Here is a 19,599-nt window from a genome sequence, read left to right on the forward strand (position 1 = left end):
AGGGACTGAACCTGGGTCTCCTGCATTGCAGGCAGACGCTTTACCATCTGAGCCACCAGGGAAACCCTCTGAGCCACCAGGGAAACCCTATTTCATGAGTAACTAAAAAAAAAAGTGTGATGGAGCAAAATATCCTAATACTGATTGCCTCATTTTAACAACAGAGACATGTGTATATATATACACACACAGACATAGATATACAACATCTTCTTTATCCTCATCTATTGATGGACACTTCAGTTGCTTAAATATCTTGGCTATTGTATTAATAAATAATGCAACAGTGAACATAGGGGGCCATGTATCTTTTCAAGTTATTGTTTTTGTTTTCTTTGGAAAAATATTCAAAAGTAGACTTGCTGGATCATATGGTAGTTCTTTGTTAATCTTTTGAGGACCGTCCGCACTGTTTTCCATAGTGGGTGTACCAATTTATAGTTCCACCACTAGTATCTAAGTGTTCCCTTTTCTCCATATACTCTGCAGCACTTGATTTTTGATGTCTATTTGATGATAGCCATTCTGACAGGTGTGAGGTGATATCTCACTGTGATTTTGATTTGCATTCCCTGATGATTACTGATGTTAACCATCTTTTCATGTGTCTTCTGGCCTTCTTCTTCAAAAATGTTGATTCAGGTCCTCTGCCATTTTTAAATTGGATTGCTTATTGTTTTAATACTGAGCTGAGTTCTATACATATTTTGGATATTGACCCCTTCCCAAATATTTACAAGTATCTTCTCCCATTCAGTAGGTTGCCTTTTCATTTTGTTGATGGTTTCCTTTGCTGTACAGAAGCATTTTACCTGATACAGTCCCATTTATTAATTTTTGCTTTTGTTGCCCTTGCCTGTGGAGACATATCCAAAGAAAAACATAGCTAAGACAGATGTCAGTGACCATACTACCTATGTATTTTTGTAGAGTTTTATGGTTTCAGGTCTTACATTTAACTTTTAATCCATTTTGAGTTTGTTTTTGTATAAAGTGTAAGAAAGTGATCTAGTTTGATTCTTCTGCATATAGTTATTCAGTTATCCCAACACCATTTATTGAAGAGATTGTCTTTCCCCTATTGTATATTTTTGCTTCCCTTGTCATAGATTAATTGACCATAAAAGTATGGGTTCATTTCTGAGGTCTTTTTTCCGTTCCATTGATTGATGTATTTGGTTTTGTGTTAGGATGATAAATAGTTTTTTATTACTGTACCTTTGTGCTTAGTTGTGCAAATTGTGTCCAATTCTTTGTGACCCTTTGGGTGGTAGCCTGCCAGGTTCCTCTGTCCATGGGATTTGTAGTATAGTTTGAAATCAATGGGCCTGACACCTCCAGCTTTGTTCTTTCTTGTGATTGCTTTGGCTATTTGTGATCTTTTGTGGTTCTGTACAAATTTTAGGATTATTTGTTCTAGTTCTGTGAAAAATTCCCTTGATATTTTGATAGGGATTGCACTGAATTTGTAGATTGCTTTGGGTAGTATGGACATTTTTTATAATATCAGTTCAAATTCATGAGCACAGTGTATTTTTCCACTTATCTGTGTTATCTTCAACTTCTTTCATCAGTGTATTAGAGTTTTCAGAATACATGTCTTTGACATCCTTGGTTAAATTTATTCATAAGCATTTTATTCTTTTTGATACAGTTATATTTTTTCTCCTTTTTCCTTCTGATAGTTCATTGTTAGTGTATATAAAACAACATATTTCTGTGTATTAATTTTGTATCCTGTAACCAGTTCATTTATTAGTCCTAATAGTTTTTTTGTGGTGTCTTCAGAACTTTCTCTGTGTAGTATCATGTCATCTGTAAACAGTAACAGTTTTAACTTTTCCTTTTAGATTTGGATGTCTTTCTTCTCTTTTTCTTCTCTGATTGCTGTGACTAAGACTTCTAAAAGTATGTTGAATAAAAGTAGTGAGAGCAGTCATCCTTGTCTTACTCCTGATCTTAGAGGAAGAGCTTTCAGCTTTTCACTGTAGAGTATTTTTTAAAGTTTTTATTGGAGTATAGTGGAGTTACAGTGTTGTATTACTTTCTGCTGTACAGCAAAGTGAATCTGTTATGCATATATCCACTCTTTTAGATTCTTTCCACATATGGGTCATTACAGAGCATTGAGTAGAGTTCCCTGTGCTATATAATAGGTTCTTATTAGTTATCTCCTTCATACATGTGTGTGCTCAGCCTCTGAGTCATGTCCAACTCTGCAACCTCAGGGACTGGGGCCCACCAGGCTCCTCTGTCCATGGAATTCTCCAGGCAGGAATACTGGAGTGGGTTGCCAGGTAGTAGTGTGTATAAGCCAATTACAATCTTCCAATTTATCCTTACTCCCATCCCCCCCTCGACACCCTGCTGGTAACCATATGATTGTTTTCTACATCTGTAACTCTATTTCTGCTTTATAAATAAGTTCATTTGTACCGTTTTTTTAAGATTCCACATATAGTGATATCATATGATATTTGCCCTTCTCCGTCTGACTGACTTCACTCAGTGTGTCAGTCTCTAGGTCTAAATATTCACTTTTTTTTTTTTGGCCCCACAGCTTGTGGGATCTTCACAGACCAGGGATTGAACCCAGACCCTTGGTAGTTAGGGCATGGAGTCCTAACCAGAGAATTCCTCATGTTGAGTATTGTATTAGCTGTGGGTTTGTCATATATGACCTTTATTATGTTGAAGTATGTTCCCTCTATACCCTTTATATTGAGAAGGTTTTACATGAACAGGTGTTGTTTTTTTCTGTTTGTTTATTTTTTAATGAAAGACAACTGCTCCATGACACTGTGCCAGTTTCTGCCACACATCAACATTAAACAGCCACAGTCAGGGTGTTGAGTTTTGTTTAATAATTTTTCTGCATCTGTTGAGATAATCATATGATTATTATTCTTTTTGTCTTAATTTGATATGTTACCTTAATTGATTTACAGATATTGAACCCCTTGCATCCTGGAATAAATTCCACTTCATCATGCTATGTGTGCCTTTTATTGTATTCTTGAATTGAGTTGCTAATATTTTGTTGAGAATTTTTACACATATGTTCGTCAGTGATATTTGCCACTAATTTTCTTATTTTCTGATGTCTTTGGTTTTGGTATCAGGGTGTTACTATCTTTATAGAATGAGTTCAGAAGTGTTCCTTTCTTCTCAACTTTTTGAAATAGTTTCAGAAGAATAAGGGTTAATTCTTCTTTAAATGTTTGGTAGAAATACCTATGAAACTCTCTGATCCTAGACTTTTGTTTGGGATTTTTTAAATTTCAGATTCATCTCATTACTGATAACTGATCTGTTCATATTATCTTTGTTTCTGATTCAGTGTTGGGAGATTTATCTAGGAATTTACTCAGTTCTTCCAGGTTGTCTGTTTGTTTTATTGGCATATAATTGTTCTTACTAATTTCATATGCTCCTTTGTATTCCTGTAGTGTTTTTGGTAATCTCTCCTCTTTTGTTTCTGGTTTTATTTGGACCCTCTCTCTTTTTCTTTATAAATTTACTTTTAATTGGAAGATTATTGCTTTATAATATTGTGTTAGTTTCTGCCATACATCAACATGAATCAGTCATAGGTATACATATGTCCCCTCCCTCCCACCCCATCTCACCCCGCTGGGTTGTCAGAGAGCACTGGGTTTGAGCTCCCTGTGTCATAGAGAAATTTCCCATTGGCTATCTATTAATATTTTACATATGGTAATGTATATGTTTCAGTGCTACTCTCTCAAATCATCCCACCCACTCCTTCCCCTGTGATGTCCACAAGTCTGTTCTTTATGTCTGCATCTCCTTTACTGCCCTGTAAATATATGTTCATCAGTACTATCTTTCTAGATTCCATATATATGCGTTAATGTACGGTATTTGCTTCTCTCTTTCTGACTTACTTCACTCTATAATAGGCTCTAGGTTTGTCCACCTAATTAAAACTGACTCAAATGTCTTCTTTCTATGGCTGAATAATATTCCATTGTACTAGAACTTCTTTATCTGTTCATCTGTCGATGGACATCTGAGTTGCTCCCATGTCCTAGCTATCATAAATAGTGCTGCAGTGAACACTGGTGTACTTGTGTCTCTTTCAATTATGGTTTCCTTAAGGGTATATCCTCACTAGTGGAGGGTCATATGGTAGTTTTATTCTTAGTTTTTTAAGGAATCTCTATACTGTTCATTGTGGCTGTATCAATTTACATTCCCACCAACAATGCAAGAGAGTTCCCTTTACTCCACAGCCTCTCCAGCATTTCTTTGTACATTTTTTTGATGATGGCCATTCTGACCTGTGTGAAGTGATACCCCATTGTAGTTTTGATTTCCATTTCTCTAATAATGAGTGGTATTGAGCATCTTTTTCATATGCTTATTAGCCATCTGTAGTCTTCTTTGGCTTCCCTGGTGACTCAGCCAGTAAAGAATTTGTTGGCAATGCAGGAGACCTGGGTTTGATCCCTGAGATCCCCTGGAGAAGGGAATGGCAACCCACTCCTGTATTCTTACCTGGTAAATCCCATGGACAGAGGAGCCTGGTGGGCTATAGTCCATGGGATCACAAAAGAGTCGGTTGTGTCTGAGCCACTATCACTTTCACTTTCATGTCTTTGGAGAGATGTGTGATTTAGGTCTTCTACCCAGTTTTTGATTGGGTTGTTGGTTTTTCTGGTATTGAGCTGCATGAGCTGCTTGTACAATTTAAAGGTTAATTCTTTGTCATTTGCTATCATTTTCTCCCATTCTAAGGATTGTCTTTTCAGTTTATTCAGTGTTTCCTTTGCTATGTAAAAGCGTTTAAGTTTAATTAGGTCCCACTTGTTTATTTTTGTTTTTATTTCCATTATTCTAGGAGGTGGGTCATAGAGGATCTTGCTGTGATTCATGTCAAGGAGTGTGCCACCTATGTTTTCCTCTAGAAGCACTATAGTTTCTGTCCTTTACGTTTAAGTCTTTAATACATTCTGAATTTATTTTTCTGTATGGTGTTAGGAGGTGTTCTAGTTTCATTCTTTTACGTGTAGCTGTCCAGTGTTCCCAACCCCACTTGGACCCTCTCTCTTTTTCTTGATGAATCTAGCTAAAGACTTATCAATTTTGTTATCTTTTCAAGGAAACTGCTCTTAGTTTCATTGATCTTTTCTGTTGGTTTTTAAGTTTCCATTTGATTTGTTTCTTCTTTGATCTTTATTATATCCTTTTTTCTATTAACTTTGGATTTTGATTGTTCTTCTTTTTCTAGTCCCTTGAAGTGTAAGGTTAGATTGTTTATTTGAGGTTTTTCTTGTTTTTTGAAGTAGGCTATATTGCTATAAACTTCCCTCTTAGAACGACTTTTGCTTCATCCCATATGATTTTGGAATGTTGTGTTTTCATTTTCATTCATCTCAAGGTATTTTTTGCTATACTCTTTATTTGTTGACTCGTTGATTTGTTTAGTAGTATGTTGTTTAGACTCCACTCCGTGTGTTTTTTTCAGTTTTCTTGTAATTGATTTCTAGTTTTATATAGTTGTAGTAGGAAAAGGTACTTGATATGATTTCAGTCATAAATTTATTGAGACTTGTGGATTATCATGTGATATATGCTGGAGAATGTTCTGTGTGCACTTGAGAAGAATTTGTAATCTGCTTCTTTTGGATGGGATATTCTTTATTTATTTATTAAGTCAATCCTATCTAAAGTGTCATTTAAATGCAATGTAATTCTTAAATGCAGTTCTTATAGATTTTCTAGCTAGATGATACACCAGTTTTTGTAAGTGAAGTGTTAAAGCCCCCTACTATTATTATATTACTGTTGATATCTCCATTTATATCTGTTAATATTTGTTTTATATATTTGGGCCCTTCTATGTTCGTACATAGATACTCATATGTAACCTCTTGTCTGATTGATCCCTTTATTGTTATGTAATGTCCTTCTTAGTCTCTTATTACAGTTTTTGTTATAAAGTCTGCTTTGTATTGCTACCCCAGCTTTTTTTTTCAGATCTATTTGCATGAAATATCTTTTTTGTATCCGTACACTATCTATGTGTATCTTTAGACCTGAAGCGTGTCTTTGTAGGCACTACTTCAAAAAACAAGAAAAATCTCAAATACACAATCTACCCTTATACTTAAAGGAACTAGAAAGAGAATAACAATAAGTATGAGTCTTTTTTTTTTTTTCATTCATCCAGCTACCTTATTTTTTTATTGGAGCATTCAGTCCATTTACATTTAAATTGAGTATTGATAGGTATATAGTTATTGCCATTTTGTTAATTGTTTCCTGGCTGTTTTGTAGTTCTTGTCTGTTCCTTTCTTCTTTTGTTCTCTCCTCTTGTGATTTGATGACTTCTTTTAGTGTTATATTTATATTACTTAGTTTTATGTTGAAAGTTTTTGTTTTGTGGTTAGCATGAAGTTCATCCATAACAACTAATGAATACAGTCATCTATTTAACTTGATGGCCCCTTAAGACTGTAATAATTCTAAAATTATTACATTTTTCTAACCCCCATCAATGTTATGCTTTTGATGTCATACTTTACATCTTTTATTTTGTTTTCTTTATTAATTAGTTTATTTTCTATTTATTAACTTTACAATATTGTATTTGTTTTGCCATACATTGACATGAATCCACCATGGGTGTACATGTTTTCCCCCTCCAGAACCCCACTTCCACCTCCCTCCCCATCCCATCCCTCCAGGTCATCCCGGTGCACCAGCCCCGAGCACCCTGTATCATGCATTGAACCTGGACTGGCGATTTGTTTCACATATGATAATTTACATGCTTCCATGCCATTCTCCCATATCATCCCCACCTCGCCCTCTCCCATAGAGTCTATAATACTGTTCTATTTATCTGTGTCTCTTTTGATGTCTCGCGTACAGGGTTATCTTTACCAATTGACTAAATACCATATATATGTGTTAGTATACTGTATTGGTGTTTTTCTTGTGTATCACTTGACTAATTAGATATTGATGATTTTATTACTTTCTTAACCTTCATATTAGCTTTATCATTGTTGATCCACTACCTTTACTATATGTTTGCCTTTATCAGTGATATTTTCTTCCCCATAATTTTCTTGTTTCTGCTGTGTGCTGTGCTGTGCTCACTCACTCAGTCATGTCCAACTCTTTGTGACCCCTATGGGCTATAGTCCGCCGAGCTCTTCTGTCCTTGGAATCTCTTAGGCAAGAATACAGAGTGGGTTGCCATTTCCTACTCCAAGGGATCTTCCCGACCCAGATCAAACCCACATCTCTTGCGTCTCTGCACTGTCATGTGGCTTCTTTACTTCTGCACTACCTAGGAAGCCTTTCTTGTTTCTAACTTGTGCCCTTTTCTTTTCTATTTAATGAAGTCCCTTTAACATTTCTTGTATGACCAGTTTAGTGGTGATGAACTTATTTAGCTTTTGCTTGTCTGGGAAACTCTGTATCCTTCTATTCTGAGTGATAACCTTGCAGATACAGCACTCTTGGATGTAAGTTTATTCTCCCTTTAAGTTCTTTGAATACAAAAACTTAACAGTCCCTACTGGCCTGTAAAGTGTTTGCTAAAAAATCAGCTTATAGTCTTATGGGAGTTGCTTTGTAGTAACTGTTGTTTTTATTTTGCTGCTTTAAGATGATCTCTTCAACTTTTGACATTATAATTATAATGTGTCTTGGTGTGGATCTCTTGGGTTCATTTTGTTTGGGGCTTTCTGTGTTTCTTGAACTTGGATGTCTGTTTCCTTCACCAAGAGAAGTTTTCAGCCATTATATTTTCAAATAGGTTTTCTGTTCCTTTCTCTGTCTTAGCTCTTTTGGTACCCCTGTAATGTAAATGTTAATATGATTGATGTTGCCCCAGAAGTTCCTTAAACTATCATTTTTAAATATTGTATTTTTTTCTTTGCTGTTTTGATTGGATGATTTCTATTACCTTGTCTTTCTCATTGCTGACCTGTTCTACTGCATCCCTTAATCCATTGTTGATTCCTTCTAGTGTATTTTTCACTTCAGTTATTGTATTTTTAAGTTCTGATTGATTCTTTTTTATATTTTCTGTCTCTCTGTCAAAGTTCTCAGTGAGTTCATCCATTCTCCTGAGTGTAGTGAGCTTCTTTTTATTACTTGAAACTTTTTATCTGGTAAACTGCTTATCTCCATCTCATTTAATTTTTTTTCTGAGGTTTTGTCTTTCTTTAGTTTAGAAAGTATTCTTTGTCTCCTTATTATGCCTGTCTCTCTGTGTTAGGAATATCAGCTACATCTCCCAGTCTTGAAAGCATTCCTTATGTAGAATGTGTCCTGTGTGGCCTGGTGGGGCAGTTCCCTAGACCCCCAGAGCTGGGTGCTCCAGGGGTCCAGGGATGTCCCCTGTGTGGGCTGCATGAGTCCTCCTGTTGCAGTCAGGCCACAGTTGCTGTGGATACACTAGTAGGTGTGGTTGGCCACCAGGCCAGCTAGCTGGGAGTCCTGGCAACAACTGCTGCAGTTGTCTGGGGTTGGCCCCCAGCCTGACTGGCTGAGATATTTGGCTGCAACTGCTATGGGTGTCATGATAGGCAGGGCTGGCCCCCTGGAGGGGGAGTTGCTTTGGAGGAGTTCTGATGCCAGGGAGGGCTGCCCACCGGGGGGGCAGGGTGGGAACTGCTTTGGAGGAGGTCAGTTCTGGCCCAGGTGTGTAGGTTTGGTGAGGCTGGCCCTCAGGGGGAGCCCTGGGGCAGGATTCAAGGTGTGAGCTACTCTGATTCATAGCGACAGAAAATGGCACCCTCCAGCACTGGGCCAGCGAGATGGCAGGAGAGTAAAAGGGAAATGGTGCCTGCCAGTGCTTCCACTGCCAAAGAAAGTCCCACCAGATCCCTGCCTTCCAGCACACACCCTGAAATTAGTCAATGAGTCTCTCTCTTGTATGACCTAGGTACTTTTCAAGCTCCTGCCTCTGCCCTGAAACTTGATGCAAGTCTGTGAGTGAACCCTTCAAGGGCAGTCTGGATTTCCCACAGCCCTTCAACCCTCCTGGACATAAGCCTTGGTGGTTTTTAAAGCCATGCCTTGTGGGGGCCTCCCAATGCAGGTCTCCTGGTCTGGGGAGCCTGAAGTGGGACTCAGACCCCTTGCTCCTCAGGGGAAAACTCTGAGACTGTGATATCCTTCCTGGTTATGGGTCACTGCACTCAGGGTGTGGGTTCTGACTAGACTGTTTCTCTGCCCCTCCTCCTGATCTTGATGTGTCTTTTCTTCATATGTTTAGTGGTAGGAAATCTGTTCTGTTAGTCTTTAGGGCATTCTCAGAGATAGTTGTTCTATATGTAGTTGTAGTTTGGGTATTTTGGAGAAAGAAGTTGAACTCAGGATCTTCCTACTTCCCATCTTGATCAGGACCCTCGGGCAGCTCTTATGAAATACTTCTGATCTCTTTGTCTCACTGATGTGTTTGGCAACACACCCTCTGCAGACTTCTTCCAGTTTCATTCAAGTGCAGTGATATAGCCTCTCCCTCAAGATGGCCCCATGGCCCTTCGCACACCTCTCACCTTCTGCACACACCTACTTCCCAAGAAAACTCATGCTTCAAAGAATGAAAGAGTTGATGCTTTGTGGGACAAAACATTAATGGATAAATGTTATTTCCTTTCTTTTCCTGATTCACTTCTAAGAAGCATTTTGCAGTGCTCTTCATCCATTTGCTAACACATCTTGTACTGACTCCATCTTTCTTTTTTAAAGAATTTTTTGTATCTATAATTTTGGTTGTGCTGGGTCATTATTGCTGCACATGGGCTTTCTCTAGTTGCGGTGAGTGGACACTACTCTTCATTGTGGTGCACAGGCTTCTCCTTGTGGTGACTTCTCTTGTGGCAGAAAACAGGCTCTAGATGTGAGGGCTTCAGTAGTTGCAACGCTCAGGCTCAGTCGTTGTGCCATGTGGGTGCTAGGCCACATGGGTTTCAGTAATTGTGGCACACTGGCTCAGTAGTTGTCACTCATGGGCCCTAGAGCACGTAGGCTCTAGTAGTTATGGCATGCAGGCTCAGAAGTTAGTTGTGGTGCATGGGCTTTAGATGCTTCATGGCATGTAGAATCTCCCCAAACCAGGGATCAAATCTGTGTCTCCTGCACTGCCAGGTGGATTCTTATCCACTGTACCAGCAGGGAAGTCCCTGACTCTCCATCTTTCCCCAGACTGTGCCCCTGACCTCTCCCGTAGTAGGCAGTCTCACAATGGCCCCCAATGTACTACCTCATGGTATTCATACCCTTGGGTAATCTTCTCTCCTTGACTGTAGGCTGGACCTAGTGATTCTTCTAAAAACAGAATATAATGACAGTGGTAGGATGTCACTTCTGAAATTAGGCTATAAAAACACCCTGACTTCTACCTCATTTACTCTGTCTTGCTCGCTTTCTCTCTGCCTCTTGGAACTTAGCTTTTGGGGAAGACCGCCTGCCATGTCGTGAGCCCTGTGTAGAGGCCCATATGGCAGAGAACAGATGTCATCAGCCAATAATCAGTGAGGATGTAAAGGCTGCCAACATCCACCTGAGTGAGTCCAGCCTTAAGGTGGCCACAACCCCAGCAGATGACTTGTTTGCAGCCTCTTGAGAGACCCTGAGTGAGAGGCAGGCAAGTAAGCTGCTCCTGGATTTCTGACACACAGAAACCATGAGATAATAAATGCACTGTTTTAAATAGCTATGTTCTGGGGTATGCACTTGTAATACAACAATAGATAACAAATGCATCCTACATCCCACATCACCCTTATCCTTCACTTGTGCTCCCCAGGTCACACTCCACAATAAAGTGCTCACATATAGGATTTGGTCTCATGCTGTGCTTCCTGAGGAACCTTGGCTAAGACATATCTTCATGTTTTTTGGTGTTTATTTGTTCATTAGCTTATTCTTTACATTCCATGCAAACTTATTTATTTACCCTAGTATAAGGTAAATCCTTTTGATTTGTTCACTGCTCTCTTTTCTTAGCTCAGGGTAGTTTTCCTCAGGACAGTGGTGTTTTTGGCTGTTGTTTCTGTACCAAGTGTTCTCATTTTTCCCTTGGGAATGCTCATAAGTTTTTGCCATGCGTCTCTCTTCCCTGCCTGTTATCTTCTTTCACTCTCTTTGTCTGTTTCATTTTTCCTTTGCATTCTGACATATATTTCCATGTTGGTTTTTCACATTTCTGATTCAGTTTTCAGCTAAGTTACTTTCACTACCAGCTTCAAATGATAGTGGCTTATATAATTGATAAAGATACCTTTTATGAAAAAACCTTAGATATTTCTAATAAAGTTCTATACTGCCCTTTGCTTGGTTGATGATATTTTTGAGATATAGAAGATTATGGTAAAAGCCTAGAGTCCTGGGGAGCTTAGGAGATGAGCAAATCAGTGCAGGACCAGGTAGCAATGACTTGAGGACAATGTAGAGAGAGTGATTGGGTTGCTATTGTTGTTCAGTCACTAAGTCCTGTCTGACTCTTTGCTACCCTATGGATTACAGCACACTAGACTTTCTTGTCCTTATTATCTCCTGGAGTTTGCTCAAACTGATGTCCATTGAGTCGATGATGCCATTCAACCATCTCATTCTCTGTCACCCATTTCTCCTCCTGCCCTCAATCTTTCCCAGTATCAGAATCTTTTCCATGAGTCAGCTTTGCATTAGGTGGCCAAAGTACTGTAGCTTCAGCTTCAGCTTCAGCCTTTGTCCTTCCAGTGAATATTCAAGATTGATTTCCTTTAGGATTGACTGGTTTGATCTCCTTGCTGTCCAATGGACTCTTAAGAGTCTTCTCCAACACCACAGTTCAAAAGCATCAATTCTTCTGCGCTCAGCCTTCTTTATGGTCCAGCTCTCACATCTGTACATGATTACTGGAAAAACCATAGCTTTGACTATACGGCCCTTAGCTTGCTTTAAGAATAAGCACAACTATATTATGTCTAGCCTGCATCTCCCGTGAGATTTCACTGTGAGAAGTACAAGCTGCACAATATCATCCTCTTGTATGTTCCTCTAAGACTGCAGGTAGCCTTTCTGTGATTTCTTATCTCCTTCAAAGCTACCCTTGATACGCATTTGAATTAGGTTTCATTTATGTCTGAATATTTAGGGTGTGGTCACACTACTGTGGTTTATTCCAGGTTCCACCCTCTCCTAGAAATGGCCTTGGCAGTAAGCAAGGAGTGTCTTTATTTCACAGCTGAGAAAAACTGGTTCATAGAGAAGTTAAATAATTTATCCAAGATCAGAAATTGAAGGGAATGGCAGAGAATTTTATAACATTCTCCAGTATGTAGAAATTATTTATTTTCTCAATTACACTGTTTTGAAATTAAGTATATTTAAAAGTTGTTTTTTTTTTAAATGGGGATGAATTTTGGTGGTCCTCAAAATTTATCTTCAGTATATCTAGTTTTCTATTTCTGGGTTTTTTTCCGCCTTCTGTCTTTTTCTCATTTACGTTGATCTGTAATGTTTCAACAAATGATCCCTTATCAAAACCTGATCTCAGTAGAAGAGGTGAATCTCTACCCTTATGTAAGAGAATTATTTATTAGTGTTTATGGTACTACTTGGGCTTCCCTGGTGGCCCAGATGGTAATGAATCTGCCTGCAATGCAGGAGACCTGGGTTTGATCTCTGGTTTGGGAAGATTCCCTGGAGAAGGAAATGGCAACCCACTCCAGTATTCTTGCCTAGAGAATTCTATTGACTGAGGAGCTTGGAGGGCTATGGTCCATGGGGTCGCAAAGAGTCGGACACAACTGAGTGACAAACACGCACACACACACACACAGTACTACTTCTCCCTAAGCATTACAAATAAGTGAATCTCTAATTGTGGAATTTGGAAATTACAAAAGCTGGGAAAGAGAGTTGGAGAGCTGAAGAGTGAGGAAAGGAATTTAGAAAGTTCCTTTTCTTGATTCTTGGAGCTCACCATGGAAGTCCCACTTGCTTTTCCTATTGTTGGTATATGCCTTCCAGTGACTGTCAGGATGCCCCAAGCCGACTGCATCAAGAATAGTTATCCTATTTGTTCAGGCTTACATACTAAAAAAGAAAAAACAAAAACAGACTCTATTTTTAGATCAGTTTTAGATTCACAACAGAATGAAGAGAACATGCATATTGTTTGCAAGTATCCCCTAGCTGTCCTCCACTCCAGCCTGCCCACTATCAACATCCTGCATCAGGGTGGGACATTTACTCCAACTGATGAACCTACACTGACTTATCATCATCACCTGAAGTTCATAGTTTACATTAGGGTTCACTCTTGGTGTCATACATTCTATACATCTGGGCAAATATAAAAGGACATTATAGCTTCATACAAAATAGTTCTCCTATCCTAAAATCCTCTGTGTCCTGCCTATTCATCTCTCCCTCCCCTAACCCCTGAAAATCACTGATTTTTTTTTATATGGACCATTTTAAAGTCTTTATTGAATTTGTTCCAATATTGTTGGTTTTTTTATGTTTTGGTTTTTTGGCCATGAGCCATGTGGGATGTTAGTTCCCCAATCAGGGTTCAGACCTGCACTCCTGCATTGGAAGGCAAAGTCTTAACCACTGGGGAAGTCCCTATCACTGATCTTTCTACTGTTCCCATAGTTTTGCTGTCTAGAATGTAATATAGTTGGAAATATATAGCATGCAACCTTTCAGACTGGCTTCCCTCACTTGGTAGTAATAAGGGTCTTCCATGTCTTTTCATGCTTGATAGCCCATTTCTTTTTAGTGATGAATAATATTCCATTTTCAGAATGTATCAGTTTTTATGTCTGGTTTACGTAATGAAGGATATCTGGTTGTTTCCAAGTTTTGGCAGTTGTGAATAAGGCTGCTGTAAACATCCAGGTGCAGATTTTTATGTGAAGTAAGTTTTAAATGGAGTGTGATTGTTGGATTGTATGGTAAGAGTATGTTTATAAGAAATTACCAACCTGTCTTCCAAAGTGGCTTTACCATTTTGTATTCCCACCAGCAGTGAATAAGAGTTCCAGTTGCTCCAAACTCTGGTCAGCTTTTGGTATTGTCAGTATTTTGGATTTTGGCCATTCTAGTAAATGTATAGTAGTACCTCGTTGCTTTACCTTGTAATTCCATGGTTACATATGATGTGGAGCATCTTTTCAAATGCTTATTAGTCATCTGTGTATCTTCTTTGGTGGAATATATGTTTAGGACTTTTGCCTATTTTTAAATGTGGTGTACATTTTCTTACTGTGAAGTTTTAACGAGTTCTTTGTATATTTAGAATAACAAGTCTTTATCAGCTAAGTCTTTTGCAAACATTTTCTCCCATACTGTGGCTTGTGTCTTCATTCTCTTGAGACTCACATTTCTATATATAAAAAATAGTTCTTTTTCATGTTCATTTACTTCCTGGTTCCTGAGAAGCAGCCAAAAAAGCGGAGGTGAAATGAAAAGGACATTGTGTTCTGGTACCCATGGGGTATGGAGACCCTAAAATGTACAGTCTATTTCTTGTACCTTTTCAGCTACTAAATTATATGCATCTCATCACTAGCAGCTTATATAGAAGGGCCAAGGAATGGGGTGTGTGGTCTCTGGGACCAAAGTTACTCCCAGGGATTTCTGCTATATTCTTCGGAATTTTAGGACTTTGTTGTTTTGGAACTTTGAGATTACAAATCTGTGTTTCTGTGCCATACTGACTGCAGGATCAGCCCTGTCTCACAGACCTAGTTATCAATAAAATGAATTAATTCCTCCAGTGTGTATTCACATCATTGTGGTTTTAATATCAAATACTTTTTATGTACCATTTGCAAATCTTCTTTTGTGAAACAAATATTTTGTACATTTAAAAATGAGTTTTCATATTATTGAGTTAGAGGAGTTTATTATGTATTCTTATATAAGTCATATGTCAGATATATATATATATATATATATATATGCACACACATAGATAGATACATAGATAGATATAAAACAACCATTTCTCCTTTTATCTTTACATTTGCTTAATAGTATCTTTGGTAAGCAAAAGATTTTAATTTTAATAAAGTTCAATTTATCAATTTTTTCCTCTTATGAATTAGTGCCACAGGACTGAAAAAGGTCAGTTTTCATTCCAGTTCTAAAGAAAGGCAATGGCAAAGAATGTTCAAACTACCACACAATTGCACTCATTTGACACGCTAGCAAAGTAATGCTCAGAATTCTTCAAGCTAGGCTCCACAGTACGTGAACCAAGAACTTCCAGTGTTCAAGCTGGATTTAGAAAAGGCAGAGAAATCAGAGATCAAATTGCCAACATATGTTGGATCATAGAAAAAGCAAGAGAATTCCAGAAAAACATCTACTTCTGCTTCATTGACTATGCTAAAGCCTTTGACTATGTGGATCACAACAAACTGTGGGACATTCTGAAAGAGATGGGAATACCAGACCACCTGAGCTGCCTCCTGAGAAACCTGTATGCATGTCAAGAAGCAACAGTTAGAACTGGACGTGGAACAACAGACTGGTTCCAAATCGGGAAAGGAGTATAAAGGGAAAGGAAAGGGAAGTCGCTCAGTTGTGTCCGACTCTTTGCGACCCCGTGGACTGTAGCCTACCAGGCTCCTCCGTCCATGGGATTCTCCAGGCAAGAATACTGGAGTGGTTTGCCATTTCCTTCTCCAGGGGATCTTCCCGACCCGGGGATCAAACCCAGGTCTCCTGCATTGGAGGCAGATGCTTTAACCTCTGAGCCACCAGGGAAAGGAGTATAGTCAGGCTGTATATTGTCACCCTGCTTATTTAACTTATATGCAGAGTACATCATACTAAATGCCAGCCTGGATGAAGCACAAGCTGGAATCAAGATTGCCAGGAGAAACATCAATAACCTTACATATGCAGATGACACCACCCTTATGGCAGAAAGCAAAGAGGGACTAAAGAGCCTCTTGATGAAGGTGAAAGAGGAGAATGAAAAGCTGGCTTAAAACTCAACATTCAAAAAATGAAGATCATGGTATCTGGTTCCATAACTTCACGGCAAATAGATGGGGAAACAATGGAAACAGTGACAGACTATTTTCTTGGACTCCAAAATCATTGCAGATGGTGACTGCAGCCATGAAAGTAAAATATGCTTACTCCTTGGAAGAAAAACTGTGACCAATCTAGACAGCATATTAAAAAGCAGAGACATTAATTTGTGGTCAAATGTCTGTCTAGTCAGAGCTATGGTTTTTCCAGTAGTCATGTATGGATGTGAGAGTTGGACCATAAAGAAGGCTGAGTGCTGAAGAATTGATGCTTTTGAACTGTGGTATTGAAGAAGATTCTTGAGAGTCCCTTGGTCTGCAAGGAGATCAAACCAGTCAACTGTAAAGGAAATTAACCCTGAATATTCATTGGAAGGACTGATGCTGAAGCTGTTCCTATACTTTGGCCACCTGATACAAAGGGCTCACTCATTAGAAAAGAACCTGATGCTGGAAAAGACTGAGGGCAGGAGGAGAAGGGGACAACAGAGGACAAGATGGCTGGATGGCATCACTGACTCTATGGACATGAGTTTGATCAAGCTCCCAGAGTTGGTGATGGACAGGGAAGCCTGTTGTGCTGTAGTCCATGGTGTTCACAGAGTCATATATGACTGAGCAACTGAACTGAACTGATGATTAGTGCTTTGTTTTTCCTATCTAAACAATCTCAGCCACCCCAAAGTTCAGAAAGATATTATCCTACATTCTAATCTAAAAATTTAAAGTTTTTATTTTTCACGTAAGTCTTTTCTGAGTTAAGTTTTTCGTATGGTGTTAGATTAAGGTCAAGGCTCATTTCTATCCATGTGACTATCAGTTTTCTATTATCATTTATTGACGAGACTATCCTCTCTTTGTTAACTTACCTTGGCACTCGTATAAAAATCAATGGCTCATGTACATGTGCTTCTACTCCTGGACTCTCTTGTTTATTCCATTTATCTATGGAATATCCTTTTACCACACTGTCTTGATCACTCTTTTGATTATTTAGTAATAGTGTAAGACCTGTAACTTTGAGGCTTATGTTTCACAATTGTTTGGGGGAAATTCTGGTTCACCCAAGATTGCATAACCGTATCCCTCTTAGCTCATTCTCCTCACAAATAAAAATCTCTGGACAAAACACAATTTTGAGCAGAGGAAGTCTCTGAAAGGCGGAAAAAAAGAGCATGTGCTGCCTAGAGATTTCAGGACTTTAGGAAGAACAGATGATAAGTTTCTGAGTTTTCCTATAACCTCTCATATATCTTGAATAGGGAGCTGAAGGAACCTCCAACCCAGAACCGCCAACAGGCACAGACAAAAAGCTCCCCCAAATCTCCCAAATAACAAATAACTCTTCCTCCTTGTCAAAGAATGGGAAAAAGGGTGGCCTAACAATAAAAACATTTTAGGCCATATCTTCCCTACTCCATCCAAACACTAATGGAAAAACCACAGCACCTTCTCCAACCCCTCAAAAATATAGACAGTGTGCTCCAATCCCCTAGTCTGTTAGCAAGGCTGAGTAGGAAGGTGATCTTCCAATCCCTGCTCTGATTTTCACATCACGGTAATGTCTGTAGAGTCCAGTGAGCTGAGCCCACGCACTGAGCAGCAAAGGAATTAAGGAGACAGCGCAGGGCAGTGCTAGTTACCACTAGGTTGAAAGAAGAGAGATGAATCCACAATTATGGTTGGGGACTTTAATACCCTATTTTTGGCAATTGATAGAATTACTAAACCTAAAACTGCTCCAGCTATTCTAGGTCCTTTGTCCTTTCCCTATAAATTTTGAATCAGTCTTTCAATCTACATAAAAGCCTACTGGGATTTTAGTTGGAATTATATTTATCTATAGGTTACAGATATATAGATCAGTTTAGGAAGAACTAACTTCTTAATACTGAGTCTTTCAATCTGTAAACTGTTATATCTCTCCATTTATGTAGGTCTTTAAATTGTTTTTGCAGCATTTTATAAGTTAGTATATAGGTCTTGTGCACATTAAGTTTATTTTATATTTTTGATTGTACATTAAATAAAAATATCTTTTTAAAATGAGAATAACTTTATTGAGCCTTCAAGATACTTTTTCTGGATATAGAATTTGGGGCTAATATTTTGTTTGTTTCACCTCTCTAAAGGTATTATTCCATATTTTTCTTGCCTCCATAGTTTCTGATGAGAAGTTCACATTGATCTGTGTCATTGTTCCCTTGTATTAGTGTGTCATTTCATTGTACCCTTTCAGGATTTTCTGTTTCTCTTTGATTTCCAGCAGTATCAGCATAGTTTTCTTCATGTTTATTCTTCTTGGGGTCTGCTGAACATCTTCAATATGTATATATGGTTTTTCCCCAAATAGGAAAATTTTAGGTCACTATTATTCAGAAATTTTTATGCTGTCTACTCTCTCTCCTCTCTCCTTCTATAATGTCAAATACACACGTGTTAAACCCTGATGTATTCCCATAAGTCCTTGAGATGCTGTTAATTTTTTTTTCCTGCGTTCTTTTATCCCTGTATTTTCCATATTGGATGATTTCTATTGATTGATGCTCAAGTTCACTGACTTTTATCATCTCAGTTCTACTGTTAAGCTCATCCAGTATATTTTTAATGTCATATATTCTATTTATCAACTCTAGAATTTCTCTTTTTTTAGAATTTGTTTGCCTACCTTTTCATTCATTATGGGCATATTTTCCTTTACTTCATGGATAGGGATTATAATACCTACCTTAAAAATGTTTGTCTGCTAATTCCAACATCTGAATCACTTGAGGGTTTGTCTCCATTGATTGTCTTTTCTCTTGGGAATTACTTGCATTTTTCTTTTTCTTTGTATGTTTACTATTTTAGATTGTACCCTAGATATTGTGAATTTCAAGTTATGAAGACTTTGATTTTGTCATATTTCTCCAAGGAGAGCAGTGGTTTTGTTTTCTTAGGAGGCAATTAACATATTGGACTCAAACTATGATCTCAGTCTTTTTGGCAATAGTTCAAATTACAGTTCACTTCTTATATCCTTAACTGGACTTGCTGCAGTCTGCCCACCTATACACGTTTAAGGGTGAAGCAGGTATTGGGGATGGATGTGTGCACAGAATTGTGGCTCCCCCTCTCACGTGTTCTCCTTTTTGGGTTTACACTTTCACTTTCCAGCAGCTGTGTTGCCTCAAGCTTTGCACTCTATTTCTTTGGTCCTAAAGTCTGTAGATTGTCTCTCAAGTGGTAGGCATCCTACGCAATGCTGGTCGCAGCCTCTCATCAGACTTAATGGCATAAAAAAATGGGATATGCCTTCAGTGCCATATTCTTTCTTTAGATGTCAACTCTCCTCCATAATCTGATTCCTTTTGTGCACACTCCAGTATTTTAGGTAATTTTATTGTTGTTGTTGTTTTGTTTTTATATATTTTTCCAGGATTTATCGTTATTATCTGTTGAAGAGTCAGTCCAGTAGGAGCTTATTCTGTCAAACTAATCATAGTATTTCAAATTTTTAAATCATAGTATTTATGATTTTTAAATCATAGTATTTAAAATTTTTTAAAAATCCATTCAACATAATTTT

This window comes from Giraffa tippelskirchi, chromosome 7 (genome assembly GCF_054371585.1).
Source record: "Giraffa tippelskirchi isolate mGirTip1 chromosome 7, T2T-mGirTip1v1.2.pri, whole genome shotgun sequence".
Classification (NCBI taxonomy): Eukaryota; Metazoa; Chordata; class Mammalia; order Artiodactyla; family Giraffidae; genus Giraffa; species Giraffa tippelskirchi.